Genomic DNA, 6,563 nt, shown 5'->3' with positions numbered 1-6,563 from the left:
CATGTGGCAAGAAACAAAAAACACTCTTAAACAATGACTTGGTTCTAATTTCAAGACTCCCAGGCATCAAAATACATAGGACTTTAGAAAAATACTCAGTAATCCTCTTATTTTCCTTAGTTTCAAAAGACAATGTTCACTTTCCAACCCTCTCCTTCTAGAAGACTGCTCCTTTTTCTAGCCTAAGAAGGGTGTTCTAATTGGGAACAACTCTGAAACATACGGAGCATCCCCACTTAAAGGTTTCCAGTTTGGGATTCCAGGGGCGAATCAGAAAGATACAGATGCCAGTTGCTCCACCAGAGTCCATTCCCCCGGTGAATGGATGCAGCAGGACAGCCAGCACTTGCACTGGGTAATGTTATATGAAATAGTATACTACATATTTCTAGGCTTCTTTCAGAGACTTAGAACCAATACTAAGTATTTTGTAAAAGTCTCAACCACCTGACGTCCAAAAAGAGACTGAAATGACAGTATCTAAAAAATGAGGCACTCTGATAAAAAGCCCCCGGGAGGCACATACCCTTAGGACTAATTACTCCCCAGGTTCAACTAAAGCACAATCAGGAACAAACAGTCCTTAAATTTGTATGGAACCAGAAAAGGCCCCGAATGGCCAAGGAACTGTTGAAAAGGAAAAACAAAGATGGGGGCATCACAATGCCGGATTTTGAGTTGTACTACAAAGCTGCGATCACAAAGACAGCATGGTACTGGCACAAAAACAGACACATAGACCAATGGAACAGAATAGAGACCCTAGAAATGGACCCTCCACTCTTTGGGCAACTAATCTTTGACAAAGCAGGAAAAAATATCTGGTGGGAAAAAAACAGTCTCTTCAATAAATGGTGCTGGGAAAATTGGACAGCTACATGCAAAAGAATGATACTTGACCACTCTCTCACACCATACACAAAGATAAACTCCAAATGGATGAAAGACCTCGATGTGAGACAGGAATCCATCAAAATCCTGGAGGAAAACATAGGCAGCAACCTCTATGACATTGACCAAAGCAACTTTTTCATGACACATCTCCAAAGGCAAGAGAAACAAAAGATAAAATGAACTTATGGGACTTCATCAAGATAAAAAGCTTCTGCACAGCCAAGGAAACAGTCAAAAAAACTAAGAGGCAGCCCACGGAATGGGAGAATATATTTGCAAATGATACTACAGATAAAGGACTGGTATCCAAGATCTACAAAGAACTTCTCAAACTCAATACACGAGAAACAAACAAATAAATCATAAAATAGGCAGAAGATATGAACAGACAATTTTCCAATGAAGACATACAAATGGCTAACAGACACATGAAAAAATGTTCAAAATCATTAGCCATCAGGGAAATTCAAATCAAAACCACACTGAGATACCACCTTACGCCAGTTAGAATGGCAAAAATAGACAACGCAAGAAACAACAATTGCTGGAGAGTATGTGGAGAAAGGGGATCCCTCCTACATTGTTGGTGGGAATGCAAGTTGGTACAGCCACTCTGGAAAACAGTGTGGAGGTCCCTTAAAAAGTTAAAAATTGAACTACCCTATGACCCAGCCATTGCACTACTGGGTGTTTACCCCAAAGATACAGACGTAGTAAAGAGAAGGGCCATATGCACCCCAATGTTCATAGCTGCATTGTCCACNAAAGAGAAGGGCCATATCCACCCCAATGTTCATAGCAGCATTGTCCAATGCTGCTATTGTGGAAGGAGCCGAGATGCCCTTCAACAGATGACTGGATTAAGAAGCTGTGGTCCATATATACAATGGAATATTACTCAGCTATCAGAAAGAACGAATTCTCAACATTTGCTGCAACATGGACGGCACTGGAGGAGATAATGCTAAGTGAAATAAGTCAAGCAGAGAAAGACAATTATCATATGATTTCTCTCATCTATGGAACATAAGAACTAGGANGACTGGATTAAGAAGCTGTGGTCCATATATACAATGGAATATTACTCAGCTATCAGAAAGAACGAATTCTCAACATTTGCTGCAACATGGACGGCACTGGAGGAGATAATGCTAAGTGAAATAAGTCAAGTAGAGAAAGACAATTATCATATAATTTCTGTCATCTATGGAACATAAGAACTAGGAAGATCGGTGGGGGAAGAACGGGATAAAGAAGGGGGGTAATCAGAAGGGGGAATGAAGCATGAGAGACTATGGCCTCTGAGAAACAAACTGACGGCCTCAGAGGGGAGGGTTGTGGGGGAATGGGATAGGCTGGTGATGGGTAGTAAGGAGGGCACGTATTGCATGGTGCACTGGGTGTTATACGCAACTAATGAAGCATCAAACTTTACATCGGAATCTGGGGATGTACTGTATGGTGATTAACATAATATAATAAAATAAAATTAAAAAAAAAAAAACTAATGATGTACTGTATGGTGACTAACATAATCTAATAAAAAAACATTAAAAAAATAAATAAATCACAATCAGATTTGAAACTTTTTTTTCTTCTGGTTTCTAACGTTCCCGTGCAGCTCAGTGAAGGCCACTGGGAATGACTTGACCAGGGCTACTAGGAGATGGCTTAGCGCTTCCAGTCTTCCCACAGGCACTGTTCTCTGGGCCTCGCAGGAGCGAGTGAGCAGAAGAGAAGCACAGAACTCTAGAACTTTATTACCCAAAAAAGGCTGTGGCATTCTCTGATTCTGTCACCACATTTATGACCTGGGTGCCGGGAACCTCAGCAGCTGGCAGAGTGACAGGAGAGCTGGGGACATGAAATGAGAGCCCCCATCAGTTTCTCATGCAACTCACAGGAAACTCTGAGTTAATAGAAAGGAAAGGTCACGTCAGTCATGAGCTCCCAAGGAGCCTCTCTGGGGATGGGCTGGTGCCTATTCCTACTTGGAGCCCTGTGTAGGCTCCAGGCTGAGCACACAGCCACGTTTCCTAGGACAGTCCTGTTGACTGATGCCTGCCGTACAGGCAGTTATTGAGCTCCGGATTTCATTCTCCTAAGTGTCATAGTTTGGATGCTAAATTACCTGGGTCCCCTAAGGAAATGTGACTGAGTTCTACAGCATATTTTGCTGGTTTACCTGTTTTGTGGAACACATACCTCTCCAAGTCCACCACTGGTTTCAGGACATACTCTGCAAATTTCTTCCACGTGTCTGTATATCCGGCAGTGGGGGAGCCAGCAATGCTGTGTGGTGAGGTGCAGCCCAGCTGCTGGGTTCATACCGCAAGTCCTCACATTTAACAGCAGTGAGACCGTGGACAAGTCCCTTATAACATCTTTCATTTGAAAAAAAAATGGTGATAAAAATAATTGCAAAGTTAACATTTGTAATCAGTTAATATTTGTAAAATGCCTGAAACAGGGTAAGCACTCTATAAATGTTTGTTAAGTAAAAAACAAATATGTAGTCTTGGTGCCTAACAGGTAAGTGAATTTCTATAAAGGGATGGTGAGACGGGGGGGGGGCAGAAGCCCTTTTCAAACAGTTGCTAGTTCCCCTCCCCACGTCAGGACTTCTTGCTGACATAAACAAATCCTCCCTGCCTGACCCTGGGTGGTGCCAGTGAGGAGCAGAGTGCTGCAGGGCTGGAATGGCATCACCACCGCCAGGACAGTGCCATAGTCAACGATGCGACAACTACAATTAAACCAGTTCAAGCAGAACAAAGAAACAGAGGCAACTGCCCTGGGTTACAGTTGGCTGTCAGAAGTCACCAAGTATCTCCATCAGTAGTTTCATGCGCTCCACGTGAAGAGAACTCTTTGTCTCCTCACAGTTTTGGCAAATGTGACTGCACACTTACGTACATGACCAGGACTTCAAAGGCACCAAAGGTGCTCCGACAACAACCAACCGAAGACGGAAACATCGCAGTATCTACCTCACGTATAAAATCCCATGTGATGGATTATGAAAATTCTCCATTCCTCAGAGAGACACCTCTCCACCAGAGACAAAATGGGTACGAATATAATCATCTTACAAAAGCAGGCTACACCACACCACCCTACTGAACACAAAAGTTACCAATCATCACGATATTTGACCTTGTGAAAACATCAGCTTAGTCACTTCATTTTCGCCTTTGAGATCCTTTCAATCTTTCAGGCATGATTTGAACACTCTATTAAGATGAGAAATTCCTATGCAACAGCTTCTTTGGAAAGAACTGGGTCCCCGCAGCCATCTCAGTGACTTAGCAGGGTACAGCACCGCACACCCTGACCACCTGGGAGAGGAGGGACAATGGAGCAGTAGATAATTCTACCAAGAGCTGGTTTTAAAAGGTAGTTGGGGGGCACCTGGTGGCTCAGTCTAAGTGTCTGCCTTCAGCTCAGGGCGCGATACCAGAGTCCTGGGATGGAGCCCCACATCAGGCTTCTCCACTGGGAGCCTGCTTCTTCCTCTCCCACTCCCCCTGCTTGTGTTCCCTCTCTCGCTGGCTGTCTCTCTCTGTCAAATAAATAAATAAAATCTTTAAAAAAAAAAGGTAGTTGGGAGGCAGATATTGCATAAATACAGAGGCATCAGTTTTTGGGTAAAAGGTCCTCTCAGATTCACATCACCATGGTTCTGTCTGGTAAACACAGAGGAGACGTGATTCCTAAGGTCTTCAAATCCTGAACAAATGCAAAGAATGCAAGTGAGGCGGTGCCCCACAAAAATACTAAAGCCAGAGGGATATTAACAACAAAACCAGGGCCGCTGGGGGGGCTCAGCTGGTTAACCATCTGCCTTCATTCAGCTCAGGTCATGGTCCCAGGCTCCTGGGATCCAGCCCCCCATCGGGCTCCCTCTCAGAAGGAAGTCTGCTTCTCCCTCTGCCTCTGCCCTTCCCCTGCTCGGGCTCTTGAGCTCTCTCAAATAAATAAAAAGTCTAAGAAAGAAAGAAAAGAAAAGAAAGAAAGAAAGAAAGAAAGAAAGAAAGAAAGAAAGAGAAAGAAAGAGAAAGAAAGAAAGAAAGAAAGAAAGAAGAAAGAAAGAAAGAAAGAAAGAAAGAAAGAAAGAAAGAAAGAGAAAGAAAGAAAAAAAACAAAAAGTCTGTCTGGCACAAGAAGCTTTTCCATGAACCTTACTTTGGAGTGCTAAGAAGACGTTCCCGTCCAACATTCCCTAATACTTTTTTTTACCAACGAAGAAAACCAAGTCCTTTCCAGCACAAATACCCAACTATTAAAGAGTTTTACAGCCCTCCAAAATAGAAAAGAGAAAGGAGTGTAAGTATTCATTACACATTTACTCTGATTTCATTAATTTAACACAAATTTCCTTCAAAATAATGAAGATGGGCAGGGAATTGGACACATCATAATTCAGACTCCACACCCCAGAATCCTACTAACTCACATTTTAAAGAACCCGCCTTAGGGGCGCCCAGGGGGCTTTTGGTAAAGCGTCTGCCTTCAGCTCCGCTCATGACCCCAGCGTCCTGGGATCCAGCCCCTGCATGGGGCTCCCTGCGCAGCCCGCGGATAGGTCTCCCTCTGTGGCTTCCGCTGCTTGTGCTCTCTCTCTCAAATAAATGAATAAAATCTTTAAAGAAAAAGAAAAATAAAGAAAGAATCCGCTTTGGCAAAAAGGAGGAGCCCCCATGAGGGGCAGAACTCTCCAGCACCCCCCTGCCCCAGCGGACAGGCTCGGCACTCACCGCGCTTCTCAGATCAATCGCTTCAACAAGTCCCCTGCCTCAGCTCCAGCAGATCACGCCCAACACCAGACTCCCCATGGAATGTTTCTGGAAACTGAACGCTGCGTTGTTTTCTCACAGCAGGACTGCTCCCTCCCGCTCGTCGATGCTACTTCCCTGGTAGTGGCAATGGAACGAAAAGGCCAAAAATATGTCCGTCAGAAACAACACCATATACGGAGACTCTTACCACTATCATCATCCTTCGTGAATAGGGAAACATGAGGGAAAGTGGTCACGGAATCCTGACGAGAATGCCACATAATGGTCTGGGAGACACCACACAATCCAGGGAAATATCAACAAATATAATCTCTCATGAGTAAGGGACCAGGAATGAAAAGGTTCTGGATTTTTGAGGACTCAGCAACCTTCAGGGTGGTAATAAAGCATAGCTTCCAGGAAAACACCTCCAGCTAACATAAGACTTTCCACTGGGAACCCTGACACCACATTGGGTGTATGGGCCTGGGAAGGGTCCAGCACTTAGAACCAAAAAACAAAGTGTGAGGATAAAGCCCTTGAGGTCACATCGGCCTTATGGAAGGTGGAAAAGGAATCAAGGTGCTTTGGTACCGTGAGTGAAACACGACGAACACAGCACTGAGAAAAAAAATTCGGCAAAAAGGGGCTTCCAACGAAATGTTTGTTTCCTGGGAAAATCCTATCAAAACTGGTAGTGGCAATGGAACGAAAAAGCCAAAAACATGTCCGTCAGCAAAAACACCATAAACGGAGAGTCTTAGCACTATCACCATCGTTCGTGAATAGGGAAACAGGAGGGAAAGTGGTCGCAGAACCCTGAAGAGAATGCCACATAATGGTCTCAGAACACCACACAATCCAGGGAAATATCAACGAACATCATCTCAC

The sequence above is a fragment of the Ailuropoda melanoleuca genome, chromosome 1, assembly GCF_002007445.2.
Source record: "Ailuropoda melanoleuca isolate Jingjing chromosome 1, ASM200744v2, whole genome shotgun sequence".
NCBI lineage: Eukaryota > Metazoa > Chordata > Mammalia > Carnivora > Ursidae > Ailuropoda > Ailuropoda melanoleuca.
Note: the sequence above shows the minus strand (reverse complement) of the source record.